The sequence below is a fragment of the Macaca mulatta genome, chromosome 17 (assembly GCF_049350105.2).
Source record: "Macaca mulatta isolate MMU2019108-1 chromosome 17, T2T-MMU8v2.0, whole genome shotgun sequence".
Classification (NCBI taxonomy): Eukaryota; Metazoa; Chordata; class Mammalia; order Primates; family Cercopithecidae; genus Macaca; species Macaca mulatta.
In genome coordinates, this window is record NC_133422.1 from 100257893 (window position 1) to 100282996 (window position 25104).

The following is a 25104-nucleotide window of genomic DNA, read 5'->3' on the forward strand; positions in this document are numbered from 1 at the left end:
CTGATGGATCTGTAGAATGCATTTTCTAAAAACTGAAGTTTGGATGTTTTATTTATTTTAGAAATGTAAAAGGTTTCTGTGTCTGTGAACATGCAGTGTTGTATGGTAGAGGAAGATATAGGCTCTGAAGTAAGATAGATCTATAAGTGACTTTACTTCTTTCACAGATGTTGGAGGAACAATTTTAAAAGTTGCTTAAAATTTCAGATCTCTCTTCCCATATATAAGTGGAAATATTTATATATATTTAAATGTCTGTCATTAAGATACTTTATTTAAATTTATTTATTTATTGAAACAGGATCTCACTCTGGTACCCAGGCCAGAGTGAAGTGGCACGACATTGGCTCACTGCAACCTCTGCCTCCCAGGTTTGAGCGATTCTCCTGCCTTGGCCTCCCTAGTAACTGGGACTATGGGTGCACCCTACCACGCCCAGCTAATTATTGTATTTTTAGTAGAGATGGGGTTTTACCATGTTGACCAGGCTGATCTCAAACTCCTGATCTCAGATGATCTGCCCACCTCAACCTCCCAAAGTGCTTGGATTACAGGCGTGAGCCACTATGCCCAGCCGTGAAGATACTTATTAACAATATATAAAATTACAGAATCTGGCATTTAGAGGTGCTCAATTATTTATATAAACATGTGAATAGAAAAGAATATAAATCTCCATTCTTGATGACATAAATGATCATATAAAATGTTACATATTCCAGAAGGTTCAGAAAAAATTAAGACTAGATTTGAAATAAAATTATCTAATAAAGAAATATGAATGGGATGTAAAATCATGTCAACTACTCACCCTTTGAATAAGCAGGCTTATAAGAAGCTAGGGAAGAATTCTTATGCTTCTCAAATAATTAATTTTCTGCAGGAATCAAGGTGCTCAGTACTTCCTCTTGTCTCCTTTAGTCTATGCAGATACACTTGGTAAATAGTCCCATTTCCCCTTCATGTCTTCCTTTCTTCCCTTCATTGTAATAATGACCTGTAAGTACAAGAAGAATTACTGTCAGGTAAAAGCCTTTTTAATAGATCCTGCAATGAAAATTATAATTACTTTAAAGCAGTAAAATTGTAATTCTAGTAGGTAATACTCAGGCATGTTCTTCCCAAACATTCCTTTAAGTCTTCCGTGATATTTTCTGAAGCTCCGAAAGAATTTCCCTTTTTAAAGAACTGACATATAAAATATATGCACTCTCCCACTAGAGATAAGAGCTACTTTACTCCCGTATTTTATTATTGTAGGGATAGATAAGTGGATAGATTATGTCAAGCACTCAAATGATCAGACCTATAAAGGGCTAGACATAGAAAGACATAATTTCCCTGACCTCTCCAACGTGCAGTCTATTCTCACTCTAGAGGATGAAATGCAATGATCCAACTCTAAGAATGAAGGTACACAATGTATTTCAGCGGAGTGGACGCATAGCTATGGCCTTACAGTTGGCACTTACTCTATGCTCTGGTGACACTGAATTTGGATATGATACACAACAATATTCAGCTTTTGGAGGGCTGGGGAAGGGTCCATTGCAAAACTGTGTGGAGTTGACCCTTGGTAACAAAGCAGAATTTACATTTCTGTTTTAAATATTATAAGGTACAGTACTGTTCTAATTGCTCTACATAAATAATTTAATTTACTCAAATGCTTAGTGTTTTATGTATTATTATTCGTCTCACTTTATAGTTGTGGAATCTGTCTAGGTAACTCATCTGAAGGCAATGCTTAGCACTGCTTAGCAGCCCAATAGTGGTACCAGCTCAGGATCATAGTTTCATTTATACTTTGTCTCTGTAGACCTTGCTTTATTCTGGGCTTGAGAAGGAGTTCTCCAAGGATTTGGAAGTAACTCCTTTTCCATTGAAGTTGTTTAAAGAACACTTACCTTTTGAGTAAGCCAGAAGTTTTTTTTGAAAATATGTGGAATATTATGTTTTTTATTTTATAATGCCTACTTGAGCTGCATACCCAAGGCTACCTGTCAATAATCAGTCACTTTTCACAGGTTATTTTTACTACAATCTATGACAAAGATGATCACAATGAGCTATTTAGTCTCTTAAACCTCTGCTTTGTACTTGATTACCTAAAACACTATTTATTTCACTTCAGTCCTATAAATACTTACTGAGTGCCTGTTATGTGCCAGGCACAGATGCCAAGATATAACCTGTGATTTAACAGAGTAACATAATATCATGCATTGCTTTAGGAGTGTGTACACTGGGCAAAGGGAGCAAAGAGGCACTTGGCTCACCCTAGAGCAAGAGCAGAAGCTCTCCAGATTTGCTGACCTAGAAGGACAAGTCTTGAAGTAGGAGGGTGGGGGAACCAGATTAACAAGGGAGGTAAAAACGTGATCTAGGGAGGCATCTGAGGGAGCAAAGGCACGAGTGAGCCTGGTACACTTTTGGGCAGGCAGAAGGAAGGCAGTTAGGCCGTTAGGAAAGCAGTATGGCTGCAGTGAATTCTACAAAGAAGGCTATGGGAAAGACGCCTGGAAAGGTAGCGAGGTAAGGATACGGACAAGCTATGCCAAAGAGCTGGACTTTGTCATGGAGAGTGACTAGGTGCTTTTACATAGGAAAGTCACCTGATAATATTAAAACCTGTGAAACATCACTTTGGTGAAAGTGTGAATGAATTTGAAAGGAGTGTAACATTGTTCTACTTTGGTTTACTCCTCAGTACCCTTGGCTGTGTACATTTGACTAAAGAGAGGACTATAAAATCAAAAACCAATGAAATAGTTTCCAGAACACAAAACTATTAAGCTTAAGAAAAGGACAGAAGGAACTGAAAAGAGAGGAAATGTGTTTTGGAGCATCACATTTCCACCTCAGAAGAAATAAGGAAGGAAGGAGGAGGGTGTTCCCACAGCTCTTCAACCAGGCCAGCTCCTCAGCCTACATCCCTATCTCATCAAGTACGAGGGATTTTTTAACTGGACCAACCAGATGGTTTAACAGTGCACTCCCACACCATTCAACTACGCAAGGGAGATTCACTTAACATATGCAGTCATATAACACCTACTAACATTTTCAAACATTAAACCTTTAAAAAAGAGTCCTAAGAAATAGAAGCATGAAGAATCATCTCTCAAGTATATAGACACTACTTCATGGTGTGGTAATATATGCATATGGAAGCTAGTAAACACCTCTAGGAGATGCAAAAGGAATTAGAACCTCCACAAGGTGCAAGCAAAACCTTGAAGTAAGCCTGCTCTTTACTCAGTACTTTTTTCCTCTTCGACATTGTAGGTGTGTTATCTCCATCATCTGTATTTGTCTATTGCAGTCTCCATTGATGGTGAAAGTGTTTTCAGTCTTTGGCATTTCTCATCTAGTGCTAGAACAATGCGTTGCATGGAGTAGCAGGTTTATAAACATTTGCGAGTAAAAAAATCCAACCTAAAACCCAAGGTAAACTCCTGAACCAAATACCCAGAGTAATGTGAATCTTTTTCTATACTCTAGAGTTTATGGCTAGAAACCGCACTGAATGCACTGTATCCTAAACTGGGGTCAGGACGGTGGAAAAATGAGTCCAGTGATGAAAGGAAGAAGCTGTGCAAGCTATGAAAAAACCTGGTATGGGAAACTTTTTATGTGATGGCTGTATACTTTTTTCTTATTTTTTAAGAGCAGGTAGCTATCTTCTCATATACAATTAATATACAAACCTCCATTTTTTGATGTATGCCATAGAACTGTCATTTTAATTATTTATTTTCAATTTATTTTCTGTTCTACTAATGAAGATTACAATGAAGAGGAAGGTGAAATCAATTTTTTTTTAAAAAAGGAAAAATATAAAATTCAGACCTAAATCTGTTTTTCTTCTTCTGATCCATTTACCCAGCTTCATCTTCATATTACCTGTATTCCTGTGCTGTAGGGCAGTATTTAATTGGTTCTCAAAGTCATCCAATTCAGGAAGCTTTCTAGACACTCAGTACTTCCCCTCAAACATACCCTTTCTGCCCACACGCGCGCGCGCACACACACACACACACACACACACAGACACACAGATCTTCCTTCTCTAAACGCCCCACGATACTGGATCTATCCTTTGATCACTCTTGTTTACGATGTGGTATTGTTGTTGAGTATATCCTGTGTATCAAGCTCTCTGTTATGTATTTTAAGGATTTAAAATGACTTCGTTGTTTGTACATACTTTGTGTAACATCTTTTCTATGAGAGCATAAAGATAAAATTTGCATCTGATTTTTTAGAACATGATATACATACACTTTTCAGAGAGCATGCCTCTAATTAAATATTTGATGAGTGCAAAAGAATGAGTGAGAGTATGAATGTCTTTAAAAGATCATTTGGTTATTACATTAAACCAGATAGTCTCTTGGTAAACTTTAAGTTACATTATGTGGAAAGAATTACAAATTCTCCACTGGCACACATGTTGCAGCATTTACTATCTTCTTTCATCTGATCACATGTCAAAAGGAGATTTTTGAGCCATCATTCAGGTAATCGTTCATGAAGCCCAGACCAAAATATTGTTATAAATGTAGTTAAAATTATCATGTTGTTAACTGCTATATTAAGAAAAAATGGATACAAAATAAATTTTACATGTATAAAATGTACCACTGAATAGGTTTTGGCATATGGTCACCCCTTAAAACTGATACTGGCTACCCCTTCCCAAAGCAACCACTGACCTACTTTCTGGCCTTATCTATTACCTTATATTTCCTAGAATTTTGTGTAAAAGGAACTATACAGTGTACCTTTTGTTGTTGTTGTTGTTTGACTTATTTCATTCAGAATGATTTTTTTTTTGAGATTCATTCACATTGTTGAGTGTATCAATACTTCCTTCATTTTTGCTGCTTGGTAGTATTTCATCGCATGGGTGTGCTACAGTTTTTATATTCAATCATCTGTTAATGAACATTTGCATTGTTTCCTAATTTGCAGTGTTACAAATAAAACTGGTATGAATTTGTATGTACAAATATTTGCATGGACATATGCTTTCATTTCCGGTGGGGAAACACCTAGAATGGGAATCAATAAATCCTACAGTAGGTATGTATTTAAAATGTTAAGCAACCATCAAACTATTTTCTGAAGTAACTCCATGGCTTTATCTTCTCACCGGTAGTGTGAAAATTTCAGTTCTCTCAGGATTCTTGACCAAATTTAGTGTGGACAGTGTCTTGAAATTGATTCAAATAGGTGTATAGTGCTGTCATATTGTGCACTTCATTTGGACTTTTTCTAAAAACTAAGTACATTGAACATCTTTTAATGTGCCTATTGCTATCCACGTCTTCTTTGATGAAGTGTCTATTCAAATCAGTTACCCATCTTTTAATAGGGTTGTTTGTTATTTTAAGTTTTGAGAATATTTTTAAAAATATTTTGAATGCAAGTTCTTTATTAGACGTTACACATATAGCTTGATGAATAGTTTTTCCCAGTCTGTGGCTTGTCTTTACATTAATGGTACCTTTGGAAGGGCAGTTCAATTTTGATGAATTAGATGAATTACAACATATCAATTTATTCTATTATTTATCTGAGTCTTATCTAAAGTCACAAATAATTTGTTTCTTTTTTCTAGAATTTTTGTAATTTTAGACTTAACTCTTAAATCTTATTTGAGTTCATATTTTATATAAGGCATGGTATGAATTAGAGATGCATTATTTACATATGGACATCCAATTAGTCGAGCACCATTTATTTAAAGGCTATCCTTTTTCCATTTAATCTTCTGTAAAACTTTGTCAAAAATTAATTGTCCATAAGTGTATAGATCTACTTCTGGAATATCTATTTATTCTCTTGGTCTCATATTTGTCATCATATGATAAGTCTTCAAATCTAATAATGTTAGGTCTACAACTTTGTCTTTTTTATTGAACATATTCTACTTTAGATGCTTTGCATTTCTGTATTTATTTTGGAAACAGTTCACTAATTTCCAAAAAAGACAGCCTAGAGTTTTAATGAGTACATATAGTAGTATTTCTTCCTTTCCAATCTTGGTGATTTTTTTTCTTTTTCTTTCCTGATTTCATTGACTAAAAATTCCAGTAAAATGTTAAATAAAACTGGTGAGAGTTGAATCTGTTTTGCTCCTCACCTTAGTGAAAAAAGTTTCAATCTTTCGCTATTAAGTTTGATGTTAGCTCTAGGCATTTCTCATGCCATTTTTCAGATTGAGATGTGTCTATCTTAACTCTTCTAAGAACACTTATCAGGAAATTCAGTTTATAAATGTGTGTAATTTCAGATTAATTTTCAAACATAAAACCAAACCTTAATTCTTAGAATATCTCCTACTTTTTATATGTCATTATTTTTGTATATTGTTGAATTTGATTTGTTATAATTCTGTTAGAACTTCTGCATTTTTGCTCATGATGAATATTAGTCTACGCTTTGTTTTCTATGAATATAATTGTCTGGTTATGATATCAGAGTAAATCCAGGCCACAAAATGTGTTGGGACGTGATTCCCCCTTTTAAATTTTCTGGGAAAACTTGGGTAGAGTTGGCATTTTTCCGTAAATACTTGATATAATTCATCAGCGAAACCATCTGGGTCTGAAATTTTAGTGGGGGCAGGTCTTTAATTACAGTGTAGAGTACTTCAAGTAATCTAACTCTTCTTGAGTGACTATTGTATTTTCTCAGTAAATGTGTTCATTTTTTGAAGTTGTCATATTTCGTGGCATACAGTTGTTTGCAACCTTCTTTTTTATTACCTAGTATCTATGGATCTTTAGTAATGCCATTTCCATTCTTTGGAAATTTGGTGCCTTTTTTCACATAATTCTGGCTAGAGATTTATTAATTATTGATTGACTCAAAGATTTATCTTTACTTTTTTGAATTTCTCTATTGTTTGTATTTTTATGTTGTTGATTACTATCGGATTTTTACTGTTTTATTTATTCTATATATTTTGTGATTAATTTGGTGATTCTTTTCTAGTTTCTTAAGTTGGAAAGTGAAGTAAATAATTTGGAGCCCTTTTTCTAATATAGATGTTTAGTACTATACATTCAGCTAAGCACTGCTTCAGTGGTATCCTACTTATTTTGACATGATGCATTTTTATTTTCATTCAGTTCATATATTTTAATATTTCCATATTTTGCTTTGTTATTTGACACATGGACTGTTTTTAAGTATGTTATGTAATACCCAAATAATTCAGGAATCTCCATATATCTTTCTGTTATTTATTTCTTATTTAATTTTACTTTCACCACAGAACATATCTTATATGGTATGAATCATGTTAAATAAATTAAGACCTGTTTTATTGTCCACAATATGGTCTATTTTGGTAAATGTAACATGTGAACTTGAGAATAATGTGAAATCTTATGTTGTTACAAGGAATATTCTTGGTGTCAAGTAGATTAACTTGATTGATACAGTTGTTCAAGTCTTCTATATTCTTAGTAACTTTCTATTTCTTTCATCAGTTAATAAGGCTGAATGTTAAAATATCAGCACATATTTGAAGAATTGTCTAGTTCTTTTTTTCAGTTCTATCAGTTTTTATTTAATATATTTCTATTTCTTTATTGTGGCATAAAACACATAAAATTTACCATCTTAACCATTTTCCAAGTGTACAGTTAAGTAATGTTAAGTATATTCTCATTGTGGTGAGACACATCTCCATACATTTTCATCTTGCAAATTTCAGTATATACCTATTAAGCAGCTCCTCTTCCTACTCTGCCTACAGCCTCTGGTAACCACCATTCCACATTCTGTTTCTATAACTTGGACTTTTTTAATACTATGTACATTGGATCATACAATATTTGTCATCTTGTGACTAGCATATTTCACTTTACATAATGTCTCGATGGTTTCTCAATGTTGTAGCAAAGGATTTTTGTCCTTTTTAAGGCTGAATGATATTCTGCTTTATGTATCCATCACAGACTTTGTGGTTATTACACATCTTGGCTATTTCAAATAGTGCTGCTAAGAACATGAATGTAAAAATATCTCTTCAGGTCCCTGTTCTCAATCATTTTGGATAAGTACCCAAAGATGAGATTGCTGGATCATACGCTAGTTCTCTTTTTAATTATTTAAGGAAACTCCATGCTGTTTTTTCATGATGATTGCATCATCACACAATTCTGCCAGGAGTGCAAGAGAATTCCAATTTCTCCACATCCTCACCAAGATTCATTTTCTGTGATTTTTGTTGTGGTTGGTTGGTTGTTTTGTTGTTGATGTTGTTTTACATAGTAGCCATCCTAATGGGCATGTCGTGATATCTTGTTGATATCTTGTTGATTTACTTTTCTCAGTGATTAGTGATGTTGAGTACTTTTTATATGTTTGCTGGCTATTAATATATCATCTTTGTAGCAATGTCTATTCAAGTTCTTTGGCAATTTGTAACTAGTTTTTATTATTTTCTGTTGTTGCATTGTATTTATTTATATATTCCAGACATTAACTTTTCATCAAATATATGACTTGCAAATATTTTCCCCCATTCCGTAGACTGTCTTTTCATTCTGTTTATTGAGTCCTTTAATTACAAAAGCTTTCAGTTTGATGTCATCCCATTTGTTTATTTTTAATTTTTGTCATATGTACTTTAGTGTCATAGACATGAAATTATTGCCAAGTCCAACGTCATGAAGGTTTTCCCTTATATTTTCATCTAGAAATTTTATAGATTTAGGTCTTATACTTAGGCCTTTAATCCACTTTGAGCTTATTTTGGTGTATGGTGAAAGATAAAGTTCCAACTTCACTCTTTTCCATGTGAATATCTAGTTTTCCAACATCACTTGTTGAAGACACTACCCTTTCCACATGCAGTAGTCTTGGCAATTTTATCAAATATAATTTAATTATATAAGTGAAGGTATATTCCTAGGCTCTCTCATCTTTTCCATTGCTTTATTTGTTTGTCTTTGTGCCAGTAACACACTACTTTAATTGCTGTAGCTAAGTAATAGGCATTGAAATAAGGAGATGTGATTCTTTTGAATTCCTCCATACTCAAAATTGTTTGACTATTCAGGGTCCCTGAGCTTCCATATGAATTTCTGGATGCATTTTTCTTTTTCTGCAAGGAAATAAAAGCCACTGAGATTTCTATAGGGATTGCATTGAGTTCATAAAGTTCTTTGGGTGATATGGACATCTTACCAATATTATTAAGTCTTCTAATTCATGAACACGGAATGTCTTTCCATTTATTTGTACCTTTGTCACTGTATTTCAGAACTGCTTTGTAGTTTTCACTGTATAGTCTTTCACCTCCATGGGTAGATTTATTTCTATGTTTTTTATTCTTTTTGATGCTAACATAAATGTAATTTTTCTCTTAATTTCTCTTTTAGAATGTTCATTGTTACTGTAAAGAAACATAACTAATTTTTGTTTGTTAATTTTTGTATACTGCAGCTATGTTGAATTCTCTTATTAATTCTAACAGGTTTGTATGTGGGTGTAAAACTTTAATAAGTTTCTATATTATAAGATCATGATATTTGTGAACAAAGATAATGTTCTTTCTTCCTAATTTAGGTTCCCTTTATTTCTTGATTTTGCTTAATTGCTCTGGATAGGATTTCTAATATTATGTTGAATGGAAGTGGCAAGAGCAGTATCCTTATCTTATTTCTGGTTGCAAAGAAAAATATTTCAGAATTTTACCACTGAGAATGATTTTTAACTGTGGGCTTTTCCTAAATGGTTTCTGGAGTATTATTAATTTCTTTCATCAAACCATGTTTTCCTGTTTCTTTGTTAATTTTTTTAAAATTTAAATTTATAGTTTCCAAGTAGGTGTATATATTTATGGGATACGTTTCCTGTTTTTATGTATGCTGTGTAATTCTTTTTTGGAATTTGGACATTTGGGGAAAAAAAAACTCTCTTTTAGTCTTTGCACACTGGTTTCATTCAGGGAAAGACCTCCTCCCTAAGACTGGATGGAGGTCTAGGACTTCTCAAATCTTTCCTCATCATTTGCACCCCCATTCCCCAATGTCTGGCAGCAGAATGGAAGCTCCAATTTACTGCTTGCCTACTTTCAAGAGTTTCTAAATTCTGCCAACCATTTCATCAATGCTCCAATTCAAGCTCGATAGAAATGAAGTCCTCAAGCCGTTGTAGACAAGCCAGAATGTTGGATATATGAAACATTCATTTGTTTAGTCCCTGACAGAGAAACGCCAGTGTGAGAGGATGTCTCCTAGTTGTAACATGCTATGCTGTGGGAGGGAAGGGACGTGAACAGTGTCAAACATCACATTATTTTCTACTTTTTTTTACTGGAATCTTCTCTGCATTTTACAATGGCCTGGATTTTATAGCCTGTCAAATGGTCTCTAGAGTTCTCACAGAGGTATTCCAGTCCACATAATGCTGCTAACTCAGTGTCATTTTGGGGGAAAAAGGACCTGTAGCTTCTTAGTCTGTCATAATGCTGATGTCATTCACAACTTAAAGTATTTTGACGCTCTGTTAGGTGCGTAAGAATTTTAAATGTTATGTCCTTTTGATGAATTCAGTCATTTTATCATTATGAAACAAACTTTTAAAAATAGGTGATCAAGCCGGGCGCAGTGGCTCACCCCTGTAATGCCAGCACTTTGGGAGGCCGAGGCGGGTGGATCACGAGGTCAGGAGATCAAGACCATCCTGGCTAACACGGTGAAACCCCGTCTCTACTAAAAATACAAAAAAATTAGCCAGGCGTGGTGGTGGCGCCTGTAGTCCCAGCTACCTGGGAGGCTGAGGCAGGAGAATGGCGGGAACCCGGGAGGCGGAGCTTGCAGTGAGCTGAGATGGCACCACCACACTCCAGCCTGGGCGACAGAGCCAGACTCTGCCTCAAAAAAAAAAAAGATGATCATATTTTTTCCTCTGAAATCTGCTGTTTTTAAATTAATATGCCAATTCAGATTTATTTTTATTAACGTTAATGTAAAATTTGGTATATTTTCCACATCTTTATTTTTATTACTCATATATATATACACACACATACAAATATAAATCCAGTTCCTTCCATGTTGCTGCAAGTGGTGGAATTTGATTCTTTTTTTATATCTAGAGGTTATTATGTTGAGTCAAATAAGCCAGGCACAGAAAGACAAATATTACATGCTCTTACTCATATGTGAGAGCAAAAAAAAGTGGATCTCATGGAGGTAGAGACTAGAATGGTGGTAATCAGAAGGTATTAATAGAATGGGAAGTGAGGAAAAGGAATAAAAAGAAGTTGGCTTGTACAAAATGACATTTAGATAAACAGAATAAATGTTAGTATTTGATAGTACAGTAGAAAAATTATAGTTAAAAATAATTTATTGTATATTTCAAAATAGCTAGAAGAGAAAAATTGTAATGTTCCCAACATAGAACAAATATAAATATTTGAGGTGATAGATATCAATTATCCTGATTTGATCATTACACATTGCATACATATATCAGAATATCCCAGTTACCCCCAAATATTTACAACTAGGATATATCAATTAAAAATGTAAAAGGGCATATCTTGTAAACAAGGTGTATTTGGGTTTTTTTTTTTAAATTTAGTATTATAATCTTTTCCTTTTGATTGGAGACTTTTCTTTAGACTATTTTCATATGGCGGCATTACTCATGTGCTTCTGTTTAGCTCTGTTACCTGACTCTGGTTTCTATTTGTCTTATGTGTGTTCCTTTTTTCACCTTTTCCTCCTTTTTTTGCTTTCTTTTAGATTAGTTGTAAAACACTACCAATATTAGTTGTAAAACTTTAAAAAAAAGCAAAAAAGAGGAAAAGGTGAAGAAAGACATTTTTATAATTATATATTTTCTCATTTTTTGGCTTAATAAATATAACACTTTGTTATATGATTTCAGTTGGTTGATTTAGAGTTTATAATATGCATATTTAACTTATAACAGCCTAATTTCAAGTAATATTATGTTAACTATAATACTAAAACTCAAAGTAGTGGGCTTCCTTTCCTCTCCTCCAAAACTTTGTGCTGATCTCATTGTGTTTATCATTTCTAGTGTTCTCAATATGTTTGTGTAGATCCAGGCTTCCAATGATTTCATTTTTCTTCTACCTGAAAGAATTCTTCTAATACTTCTGGCAGTGTGGGTCTGCTGGTGATAAATTCTATCAGGTTTGGGGCTTTGTATCTCTGAAGAAGGCTTTATTTCACTTCTAGTTTTGAAAGACACATATTGCAGGATATGGAATTCTCATTTGACAGGAGTTTTTCTTCCAGTACACTAAAGAGGTCTCTTTTGACTTGCGTTGATTCTAATGATAAATCTACTCTCTGTCATTCTTATTTTTCGCTCTTTTTTTAATGTAATAGGTCTCTCTTCTCTGGTTTCATTTAAGATTTTCTCTTCATTATATTTTTAGCAAACTGATTATAGTGTATCTTTTTTATGTTTGAGGTTCTTGACTTCTTGAGTCTGTAGGTTTATTGCTTTTGTCAAGTTTGGAAAATGTTTGACCATTATTTTTTTCAAATTATTTTCCTGCACCCCCATTTTTCATCTTCTTCAGGAGCTCCAGAGGTACATATAAGACCACTTGAAGATGATTTACAATTCATTGATGTTTTTCACTTTTTAAATGTTTTTTCTTAGTTTTATTTTGAATTGTTTCTATTGCTTTGTCTTCAAGTTCACTTTTTTTTTTTTTTTTTCCTGCAGTGGCTAATTTTCTATTAATCCCATCCTGTAAATTTCTCATCAGAATGAACGTTGTTTTTATTTCTAGAAGTTGATTTAGATATTTTATACACCTTCCATATCTCTATCTAATTTGATAAAACACAGAATGTTATCATAATGATTGTTTTGGGCCGCAAGCTCCGCCTCCCTGGTTCACGCCATTCTACTGCCTCAGCCTCCTGAGTAACTGGGACTACAGGTACCTGCCACCATGCCCAGCTAATTTTTTGTATTTTTAGTAGAGACAGGGTTTCACCATGTTAGCCAGGATGGTCTCAATCTCCTGACCTCGTGATCCACCCACCACGGCCTCCCAAAGTGCTGGGATTACAGGTGTGAGCCACCGTGCCTGGCCTATTATTGCTTATTCTATATAACAATTCTAGTTATTATTTCTTATGGTCTAACATGAAAGCAGCATAAACACAAGACAAAAATCCCATGTTTACAAACCAAATACATTTAAAAGATTGTTGTTACATATCAGCAGAGGAAAAATGCCCAATGGCAGATGGGGAGAAAAGCTAATGAGATTCCATGAGCTAAACCCACCATGACAAATGTAAATGAATAGTACTAAGTGATTCACGTGTTTATTTCACCAATTTCATTTGCAGGAGAATAAGTAGAAAAGTAAGATCGAATTGTTGTCTTCCACAAAAAGAAAGAGCCTTGATGCTTATTTCCCAAACTTATTCAACAGAATGTTACTGTTCAAAGTCATTACAGAAAGTGCCCTTTTTCACACTTCTCAGGCCACTTTTATACTTTTCAGCAACACCTAAAGCAATTGGCAGGCACTTGCTTGTACAATGTTCAAACTCCACTAGTACAGTAAGCAAAAGCTCTGCATATGTATTTCATTTGCTTTACAAGTGACGTCAGGAAACAAACACATGGCTTATCTAGGCTGGATGGTTGGGGGAAATGACAATTTGATCTTGGTTCAAGGTTGCATTTACTTAGGTTTACTACTGAACTACAACTAAAAGAAGCAAAGGATATGTTAGGTGAGCACAAAGAACAGATGTGGCATCCTAGTTCACTTACTGCTGGAGGAGTGCCTGAGGCTCCCAGTCAATGCACCCTGTAGGGAAAGAAGAATATATTAAGTGAGGATCAGAGCTGCGCACCTATTTGGCTTCTGTGTATCAGCTCTACATTCCCATCCGCACCATATATACAAACTCTTGACTTTCCAATTATATACTTCATTTGTCTGTAAAGAAATACTGAATAAATATTCAGTTTTTTCTACAAGTGTAGACCAGAAGAGGTGTTCTGTTTCCGATTACAAGTTGTAATTCCGCAAAGAATTTCAAATATATGAAGAGGAAGTCAGCTAGCATTCCATGCAATATCTTCATTAAAACGCATCACAGTTTAGCTCCTATGACAGCCTTTGTGCAACATCTTGCATTGAAACATAGTATTGTTAAAGAAACAGAATGTTTAACGTACTATGACTTAATACAGCTCAGCATTCTGTTTTCATCTTTATTTATTTGCTTCAATTTGTTCTTTTTCCTACTTAAACGACTAAAATTTAGTAATTATACTTTTTTTGAGAATTAAGTACCTAAACTTACATTCTGGACTTCAAGATTCATTGTATCGTACAGTAGACTTAAAGTTATGTAATTAAATAACTGTTTTGATTTGTTTTGTTTTTAGCACTTAAATCTTTTATGTGTATGTGTGGTAGGATGTGCACACAGTGTGAACATTTGTGTGTGTGCCTGTGTGTGTTGAGTTAGAAAGTAGTAAATATCTCTTTTTGCTAAAAGTGTGCTGTAAACACATTACTCCAATCACATTTGGTTTTAGTTACTTGGTCTCTAGCTAAGTACGGTTCCCTATTTAAGAAAGATACAAATCAAGTTAATTGTGATCGCTCTTATGCTCCATAAACAATCTGAGTGTTTGGAAGCATTGGAGGCACAGCCTTAACAGGCTACCACTAAAGATTAGCCAAAATAAACATTGTGCATGCAAAAAGTCCCATCAGGAGGACAAAGGAGGGAGGAAAGACTGCAGAACTCTTGTTTCACACGTTGCCTTTCACTGGATTGTTTCTGAGCAAGATACTTTCATGGTGGCCAGATACTAATTGGGTAGAAAAACAGAATTGTAATATATTTTATCAAAAAAAAAATGTAGAATATTTTTCACGTTTTTACATGCAACATAACTTCCTAACTGCAGGATTTTTTTTTTCTGAAAAGAATTTCACATTAATTAACAAGCCAGCAGTCTCTACGGGGTCATAGATGGCCAAACCAAATCATAACCAAATCACAACCCCCAGCCACTCCTAGCTCCTACTCCCAACTCCAGACCATGGAACTGTGGGTGACAGCATGACAGGGGAGTCATTCATTACAAGCTGACATGACGAGATTCAAAACAAATGTTTGGACAATCACATTTCATTTCTTAGGAACTTGGATGGGGGGTTGTAGAGGAAATGGAGCACTTGGCAAAGGAAGGAAGCTGGATGTCTGCTTCCATGGTGGGGCTGCTTCTGTTTCACACGTTTCTACTAAACCTAGAGAGAAGGTGCATGATTCCCTACTTCTCATTCCCGCTTTCTGACACTGTCTCCTCCATGAAAATCCTGCTGTGAATATCACACATCTTCTTCCTCCTGCTCCTTGTTGCTGTTCATTTACCAGCTATCAGATCCCATTCTGTGTTGCTATTATTCTTAGTAATCTGAATTCTTGTGTAGGTGATCCTTTCAACAGCTGGGCCTCTCAGTTCCTGGGAATCCCCTCCTTTCATAAGCTTGTCCTCACTCAACTCAGCCGCGGCTCCCACGGTCATTTCCTAGTTGTGGTCATGACCAAGGACCAGGTATCCTTGTCTCTAAACACCATCTTCCTAGTTCACTCCCTCTAGAACCCTTTGACCTTACAGGAACCCACTCTCTCTTTTGCCAATTCACTTTTCCCTTCATGCAGAATAATTTCCATGGCCCCTAGGCACAGTTACTACCTGGTGTATACCCCAAATGTATATCCTCCCCTCGCTTCATCATGGTTGCTTGGAAAAAAAATACATTACGGGCTGAGTATAACCAACTTTCTGCCTCTTCCATACCTACATTTGTACAACCTTTTATGGAACTAATCAGGGCTGGAGAAATACGCACATCCATGCTGGCAGGTCCAACTTTAAGTTCATGATCACTAACCCCAAAAGGGCTCCTAATACCTCCTGGCAACTACACTCATATTTCCTGTTCACTCTCCTCTTTTACATTTCTCTTTCACACCTTTCCTCTCCTCAAACTTCCAACACCTCCTCCTCCATTCTCACACCAAACTGGTTTCTTGATTTTTGATTTAGATAGAAAATAGAAGCCAGTCAGAAAATTCCTACAGGCTCCCTCAGCAGACCGAATATGGGTCTGTGCATTCCGTCTTCTCTTCTTTTGCTGTGGGTGGCTCGGCCATGCTCCTCCCTGGGGCCCAGCCCGTAAAGTGCATTAGACTGTCTTATTCAATCACTTACGAATATCATTCAATTAAGTTTCCCATTTTCCTCTGCATTCACACATTTTTCTTCACTAATAAGTCATTCCCTTCAGTGTATAAACATGCTCTTGTTTCTTTCATCTTGAAAAAATAATGTTAACCCACATCCTTCTCCAGCTGATGTCCTCCCTCATTCTCAAACAGAATACTTCCCAAGAAATAGTTACTTGTACTTGTTTTTTTCCCTGCAACTCTTCTTTTAGATTTATTCTAATAAAATCAACCTCTACTCTGGGATCAAATCTATTACTATGAATGCACTCAACAACCCCTACATTTCTAACACCTAAAATCGAAATCCACATCCATGTCTCATCTTTCTGTGCTGTAGAAGTATTGTACATAGATGCAAGTTTTTATGGAAGATGAATGGTCTGGAGGTAGCAACGAGGAAGAAGAATAGAATACCAACCCCATTTCTTTCTCCTTCCAATACATTTTTCACTTGCTACTCAAGACACCAGCTTTCCTGGATTGTCCTCATACTTTCTGGCTGATCCCTCTCAGTTTATTTCCCTCTTTTTGTCTTTATCCTTATAACATGGGGCCACCAAAGGCTCAGTTCTTGAGCCTCTTCTTGTTTCTGCCTGCACTCATTCTAATGCTAATTCCATTCTGTCTTGTAGCTTTCAATGACTTTCATATTTACATTCTGAAATGTATGTTTCCATCCCCACCTGTTCGCTTGAATTTCAGACTCATATGTTATGTATCAACATTCCATTTACTCAAAGGTTTATTCTCAAGGCTAGCTAGTTCTTCAGTCAGATCCTCAGATTTTGAGATTTCACCTCTTCTTTCGCCTCTGTAGTTTGGCATTTGCGTGTGTGTCTTGTACATCACAACGGTAACAGGGTTTGATTCAATGTGTAAAATGACCTCAGATTTCTGCTAAAGTGTAACTGGTCTATGCTGCCTTGGACAGGTGGTCTCTAGTATGTGTTTGGTATGATAGAAAACGGGCATTGAGGGTGAGTGTGGTATTCCTGTGATACAAGCACATTTTTTTCTGTTTCTACCTGTTGTTTTTAAAACAGATTTCTGATGGTTCTATCATTTTTTTTTTAATTCACTGGCGACAAGACACCCTGTTATCAACTATTTTACTACTATTATCACCCAGTTAAAATAGATACTGACAATAGCCTCTTCCCTATCGAGAGTCACAGGTGTTGTGCATAGGGCCATTCAGAGTGGACAGCCCAGGAAAGGGGAGAGACCAGATGAGAAGGCTCCCCACTGGCCTCTGCAACTCGTCCTAGATGCCTCTTCCACGATTCTTCAAGGCCTTCAGCATTTCTCACTCCCTGTCCTTCCCTCGTTCGTAGTGCCCCCACCTCTGCCAGTGGCCCCTTCCCACACTAATCTCACCTATGGCTATACTCACAGTTGCCTTGACCCTTCTCTCTCTCTAGTGGATGAGCTTGGCCAAACACCACCTTGGCTAGACCAGAGCAGGTAAATATGGCTACAAGAAAATACTCAATCATTCTGACAAATTACCTTTGAGATTTCTGGTTGGACAAATAGAAGTGCACCTTTGGCTCTGTCCAGCAATCTTACCTTTAATTTGGTCTTTCTCTCACTAACAAACAATAAATTTCTCAACTCTGTCTCTCTTCTCCAGTCTCTATCATCTTTTCTTTCTCTCACTCTCAGCTGATGGCTTAGGTTCTCATTTGACTGAGAAAGTGGAAGCATTCAGGAGAAATCTAGGGAATTACCTTCCATCAAGGCTGCCAAGCTCCTTGTGTTTGAACCTATCTTCCTATCCAATACTGTATGAGAAATGGCTTTCATCTTCTTGTGCCTATTCAAGGCCTTTGCATTTGACATTTTGACTTACTCCACTAATTCATCAAGTATTATTTCTCTTTGGTATGATTTTTATATCCTCATAAATATGTTGTAATACCTTTCATCGTAAGAACTATAACATCAACAAAACCTTCCCTGATTATAAACCCTCTCCTACAATTTCACAACACACTTTAAAAGAGTTGTCTATACCTACTGTTGCACTTCAGTCTGCTCTCTCATGGTGATAATGCCTGCATTTGCCTCTATTGAAACATACCTGCCCCAGAACAACACGCAGCTCATTCTGTCACTACTTCATCCAGCTCTCTGCTCAAATGCTATTTTTTAAGAGGAACGTCTTTAGTTGGCTTTTTAATTAGAGGGTTACCTTCCGTCAGGGAACTCTCTATCTACTTATCTTGTTTTATTTTTCTTCTGACAACTTCTACTTCCTAAAGTCACACACACATACACACATACACACACACATACACACACAATCACATTATATGCTGGCTATTACCTATCTCCCCAGTAGAACAGAAACATCTTGAGGGCCAGCAACCTTATCACGTCCAAGCTTAGCTTCCTAGATGTGCCTGTCAGAACTGTCCCTCAATGAATATGTTAAGTGAATGAATGAATCAGAAATCACTTTTACTTATTTGATACACTGGGAATATGCCAACAATTCCATTTAAAATAAAATTAGGATGTTGGAAGCCAAAATTTGAAAAAATTTATACCACTTGGTCAATCCCATTTCCACTCTCTTTACACTAATATCCTTTGGTCTTAGCTATGAGGAGTTCCAGTTTTTTGGCTTTAATTCTATATAAAATTTAGCACTATATAAACAAGTTCAGTACAAGAAAAAGAAAGCTGAACTGAAAATTCTATCTAAAACTTAGCCGTATATAACCAAGTTCATTACAGGAAAAAGAAAGCTGAACTGAAAAGCTGAGTGTTTCCAGGACACTGCTAGTGCAGCACCAATAATCTATATTTGGAAGAACTCTGGAAAGTGAAGAATTAATTGTTCAGGAATCTGGGAGGACATTAACCATTTTCCATGAGTCATGACTCAAGGTTGTCTTCTACGCCCTGCACTGGAGGAGCAGTGGTCGAGAGAGACCCAGAGCCAGTGTTTAAAGATGGGTTTGTCTTCCACCATGGGAATTCTGGCAAGCCATCATTTCAGACACTGTTTCTGTAAAATGGGATCGTAGATCGTGTGGTGAATAGAAGCCTGGGGGCCTTCGTGCTTACGTGCTTTCCTCTTGGACGCAAGCGTGACCGCTGACTTCCTCCTTCTTCAGGGAAGTCGCTCCAGTGATGAGGCTTTGCGTTGTACTGTGTACCGCTCCATCTTGGTAGGCGGAAGAGAGACCCTCCTCGCTGGCCTCATGACGTGAGCAGCCATGTTGGGAGCATCCCCACGCCAAGGCCCGTATCTCGTCAACAAACAGCAACAGCTGAGGCTCTGAGTCATGCAGCTGCAAGCTGATTCTGCCCCAAACCTGAATGAGATTGAAAGTGGATTCTTGCAGAGCTGAGAACACAGCCCAGCTGACACCTGATTAGCCCCCATAAGGAATCCGTGGGCTCCCGGCTCACAGAAACCATATCATGATGTGGAAAAAATAGTAACAAGGCCGTGTTCCATTTCTTGTTAAGATTTGATAGTTGTGTTTCACTACATTAAGAGAGGTCAATAAACAAAAAGTATTTTTTCTTCCCTGACTCCCAAAACTCATAGTATTGTTTGGTCCTAGAAGACTTTGTTTTAAACACTTCTTATATTGAAAATGAACTATTTGCCTATACATAAATGGCATGACCATCCTTCCTACTATATGGGGATTCAGACATTATCTGATTTTTCTGCAACTGCCTTGTACTTGTGCTCAGTGGTTTCTCAGTGGATGTCTGTAAATTGGAGGAAGGCAAGTCTTGAACCCTCTCAAATGCACATGGGGTGAACTCAATCTCCTTTCTAATTCTCTTCCCAATCCTCTGTAAATCCTATGGAGGAATTTTGTTAATCATCACTTCTATTTTTGGTCTATGAAAGTGTGCTCAGCACATGTACTGGTATACAGGATGGAAATGATTCACTTGGAATAAAGACCACCCTGTAGATAACACACATACAAAAGACTGGAAGCTATGGCTGTGCTCATGTCCCGGAGCCTCTCAATCTGTGGCTGTTCCTCGGGAAGCTCTAAACACACAGTTACAGAATTATGCAAAGCTTCTTACTGGATAAGGTCTTCTGGAAATACTACATGGTCAAGAGCAGTCTACACACAGCTTTATACTTAAAGTCTGTTCCATCCCGCCACCACCAACGGGTGTCACCTTTGATGACTGTGACTTGCATATATTTGTATGTTGTTACAGAAAATCTAATTAACCCTAAAAACAGGGAAAGATACCAAGAGTTTATTTTATTCTCCTTAAGTGTCCAAATAAATAAGTGGACAAGGCATTGTCTGTGATGACCCTCCGTCAAGAAAATGTCGTGAGAGCCTTCTCAAAGCATCTTAGTCTCTGCTCTGTTTTGTTTTGTTTTTCTCACTTCACCCTCCTCCACCAAGGGGGAGAGTGGAACATTTATGCTTATCCCTTCCTTAACCTTTGTGATACAGAAATATTTTGGATGGATAGGCAGGAAATTTATTTCACTTTGTTAGCAAAAGTTATACACAAGGAATGATTTGTAAAATTGAATAAAGGAATCAATTAGTGTCCTTCGCTTTTTGGAAGGCTAACAACATACCATCTCAGAAATGGGGGGAAATGACTCTCCCACACGTTTTGAAGGAAGTCGAACCCTTTTGGTGGGAAGACTTAGGCTTGATGAACCGTTAGTGCTATCTACTTTCATGGATATTGGACGTATTGGCACATTTTTCCAGTTTATTAAAAGAATCCATTTAACCTTTCTGACAAAAGCAGGACTAAATCATCTGTGTTTTACGTGAGAGTACCCAATGATTGCCTCCATGTGAAGACTTCTGAACCCTGGTGTTGCCATGGTAATGACTGAGTCTCAGAATTAGTTCACTTCAAATCATCCAAATGTTCCTGTTTTAAAATGTCACCACTAGTAAACCCACTTTGCTTTTAAAATGTGTGTAGTGGAAATTCAGGGAAATAGCAAACCCTTCATTTGCCTCTGATATAGCAGTCCTAAAAGTACATATATATTTATGGATCTAATATATATATATAAAATATATTAGATATATGGATCTAATATATATATATAAAATGATTTCCCAAGTTCATTTACTCTGAAGGCAAAATGGGTCAATATACATTTGAAGTACAGTGAAGTTATACAATATTATTACATTTATTACTTTCTGTGTCTGCTCTTTTGTGCATTTTTATGATGCTTAATTACAAACACAAAAGAAAACTAAGGAAAATAAATTTAACTTCCATATCTACTGCTTATAAACCTCTTTAATAACACTAAACTCCCAGAAGAATGAGGATCATTTCATCTTCCTAAGGATATAATAGCTATATTCCCCAGAGTTGCTGAGAATAATTTTATAAAACATCATAATGTAGAAAGTATTTTAATGTATTGAAAATATGACACAGGAAGAACTTCAGCCATATGTGCAATTCATGCAAATAAATCATGTCATTTCTGGCTGTTTAAAAGCCTGTTTAAAAGCTTTTTTCTCTTACCTTATTGCATCTTTGGAAATAAAAAGAAAAATAACTCATTGGCCAAAATGTGCTAATATGCAATCAATTTAAAAAATGAAATATTTTTGCATCACTATATATCTAAAGTGGATTATTGATGGCAAAAAGATCTTTTTTCAGTTTGACAGATAGGACCAATTATAATCTTGTACTTTAAATAAAACTTCTTTAAAATATAAAGACTTCAAAGATATTTATCCAAATCAACCTGATCATTTTTTAAGAGTGAATATACTTTGGAAGACGCGTCCTTCCTTTAGTAGCTCGCAATGGATTACATCCTCTATAAAGCAGTCTGGGGTGAGTGAAAGACGGGGGTGGAAATTAGTAATTTCATTTGATTTAATTGTTGAATCATACTTAGGAACCTAATAAGGCTTTGTTATTTAGAAAAACCAGAAACAGTAACTCAGTGTGATTTCTGTTAAGCTCCTGATGCTTTTCCACGAAAGATTATTTTGAATTCTTAAGGTGGTAGAATAGGAAATTATCCTATTTGATGTATACAGACATTTTTGTCAGGACAAAAGGAAAACCCTGTGCTCACATAATGGCAGCTTATCAAGAATCCTGACAGAAGGCTGGGTTTCTCCCTTCAGTGGGCCACCCACTGCTGTGCGGGTAGGAAATTTCCTGGCATGGACAATCTGAAGGTGTCTGAAAGACTGTCTATACTCAGCTCAGTGAGTGAAAGGAGAAAACCTGGGATGAGCAAATACTCTGGATGATGATACCAAGGTTGATTTGTTCCATCCATCTGACCAGGAGGAGTGCATGTGTGCTATGTTGTCATAGACTCCAAACATCTAAATTGTCCAGACCAGACCAATCTGGATATTTGGTCAAAGGAAAGGTCATGGAAAAATTTTTCAGAGTTTTTCCTTTGTGCAATTTTATAATTTTATATTATCTAATGTTTTAGCTTGAAAATATGAAAGACAGGCATCCAATTGATGGAAGAAGAGAAGAGACTTTTCCTTTTAGATGAATGTGTTGAACTATTAGGCTTATTATGCTTGTAAATGCTTTAGATATTTTCGTGTATTTAATTCTTACAAGAATTTGACAGCTAAGGAAGTAGAGGAACTAGAGGTCAATAATCAGCCTGGGGACACATCTAAGTTGCACAGGCAGTATTTGAACACAGCATTCTAACTATGGTGATGATATTTTTAACAACTCCATTATATTTCCATTTCATGGTCAAATACCTTCATTGAATTATTTAAAATTTCATTTAATTAAGTAGGTCTGGCATTATTCAGATCCAAATTTAAACCAGTTCAGCAAGCCATCTCAAAATATAGTAATTGGGTATTAAGAAATTATCTAGGCATTCCCTAAATTTATTGATATATTCAACGAGCATTGAAAATTATATGTCAGATATTCTGCCCAATCAGAGGCTAACATCTGCCGCAAGACAAATGTGGCGCCTGCCCCTGTGGAGCTCATATTCAAATGGAGAAAATGTCAACAAGTATCCCACATAGGGTGAACACTTCAAAAAGTGAAGCACAGGTTTGTGTGATTAGAAATGGCAGGTGTTTATGGAGGAGGTGCCAGTGCAGCAAGAAAAGGCCTGTATCAAAGGACGGTGTTGATGCTGAGATTTGAAGGGCAGGCAGCAATTGAACAGTTGATGGTGTGGAGAGTGAGCCACACTCCAGGACAGGAAGACCAACGCGACTGAGTGAGCAGAGCAAAGAGGGACTCACTCTGTCCAGGAGGCACGGCTCAGTTACTCAGGGCCCCACAGTCAAGCTGAAGATTGGAGACTTCATTGGGTGGGCAATACGAAGCCGTTTAAGGCTTAAGTCTCTAAGGACCATGCCCCAAATACAGATTTTAAAAGATTTCTCAGGTTATGGTTTTAGGTGAGAAGATCGAATTTGGACACCATTGAGGAGACTACTGCAGTCCTCCAAGCTCAAGATGGTTGAGAATAACCAATGGGGACAGATTTAAGAGACACTTAGAGTCTGCAGCCAACAGGGCTGAATGGGCAGTAAGTAGGAGCACAGCTGGGTGACGTGGTGGAGGGAAAGAGAGGAGTCATTAACAGCTCCCCTGTTCCTGGCCTTAACATGTTACTAGGTACCTGTCGGACTTCTATATCTCAAAACATGATGCAGCCCATACTACTTTTAGAACTGCTTCCTTTGTTTCTGCATCTGATGGAATAAGAGAAATGTTTTCAATTTTTGCCAGAATACCTTCATAACACACACACATACAGTTAAAATAGCCTTTACAGTTTTCACATTCCTATATTTATATTTACACTTAACATTGAGAAGAGCCCACACCTAACGTACATTGTACCAATTGTACTGTTCTGCATGCCCCATCAGGAAAGCAACTCTGGAAAAAGTGTGGTTGTTTACAGTTTCCTGGTTATTTCAATTGACTGCAAAAGGTGATATGGTTCTGCAATATTATTGAATAGTGTTGCTGAGACTTTCTTGAATGTTACTGAACTTCCTTAATAACATCTCTCAACAACTGAGATTATGCTATCCTAAATAATGGTTGATGTGATGAAAACATCAGTCCATCAGTCACACAGACAAAACCCAAGATGATGTTTTGATTGCCATTGAGACAAAGTTATTCCTGCAATAATAAGAATGGCCAACGCTCACGGAGTGCCTTCTACCTGCCAGGCACCAACTGAGAGCTTCACACATATTAACTCACTCAATCCTGCAAACAATACTACCAAAGATGGTAATATTTATATCTTCACTTTGGGGATGAGCAAAGTGAAGACATAGAAATTGAGTATCCTGCCCAAAGTCAAATGCTAGAGAAGTGGTGGAGACAGAATTGAAAGCTGTTAGGCTGCCTGGAGTGAACGTCATCAGAAAAATGCAAGGACTCTTTTTATGGAGAGTTATTCTTCTGCCCCAAAGATGGAAAGCTATATTTCTGATTGTATATGTGAATAAGCAAATTTTAAAATAATCACATTTAATGCACATACACTGTGTCTTTTCCCTAGGAAAGTTATGATTCAGAAGATCGTATAAAATTGAACAGCTGCCACTACTGGCAGTAAGTCTACTGCCATTTGGTAGATAACCTTCTTATCACACAGAAAAATATCAGTACTGACAAATAGACCGCAAAGAAAATGAGACCATCAGCAAAGAAGATAAAGTTAAGTTTGTACAAAGCACCTTTTTATAAACGGATGGCTGTCCGGCAAAAATAAATTTCCTGTGGACAAGACCAAGAGCAAGGCAAGAGGAAAATAAACATGTTTAAACTA

General features: G+C 36.4%; 1 long non-coding RNA gene across 1 annotated transcript; it reads left to right on the plus strand.

The window, feature by feature from the left end:
* The first annotated feature begins 2438 nt into the window (after nucleotides 1–2438).
* LOC106994387 (uncharacterized) lies at nucleotides 2439–25104 on the plus strand. Its single transcript, XR_001440951.3, has 4 exons — nucleotides 2439–2527; nucleotides 2711–3241; nucleotides 23708–23838; nucleotides 24835–25104. It is a non-coding gene; the product is annotated as an uncharacterized LOC106994387 (long non-coding RNA).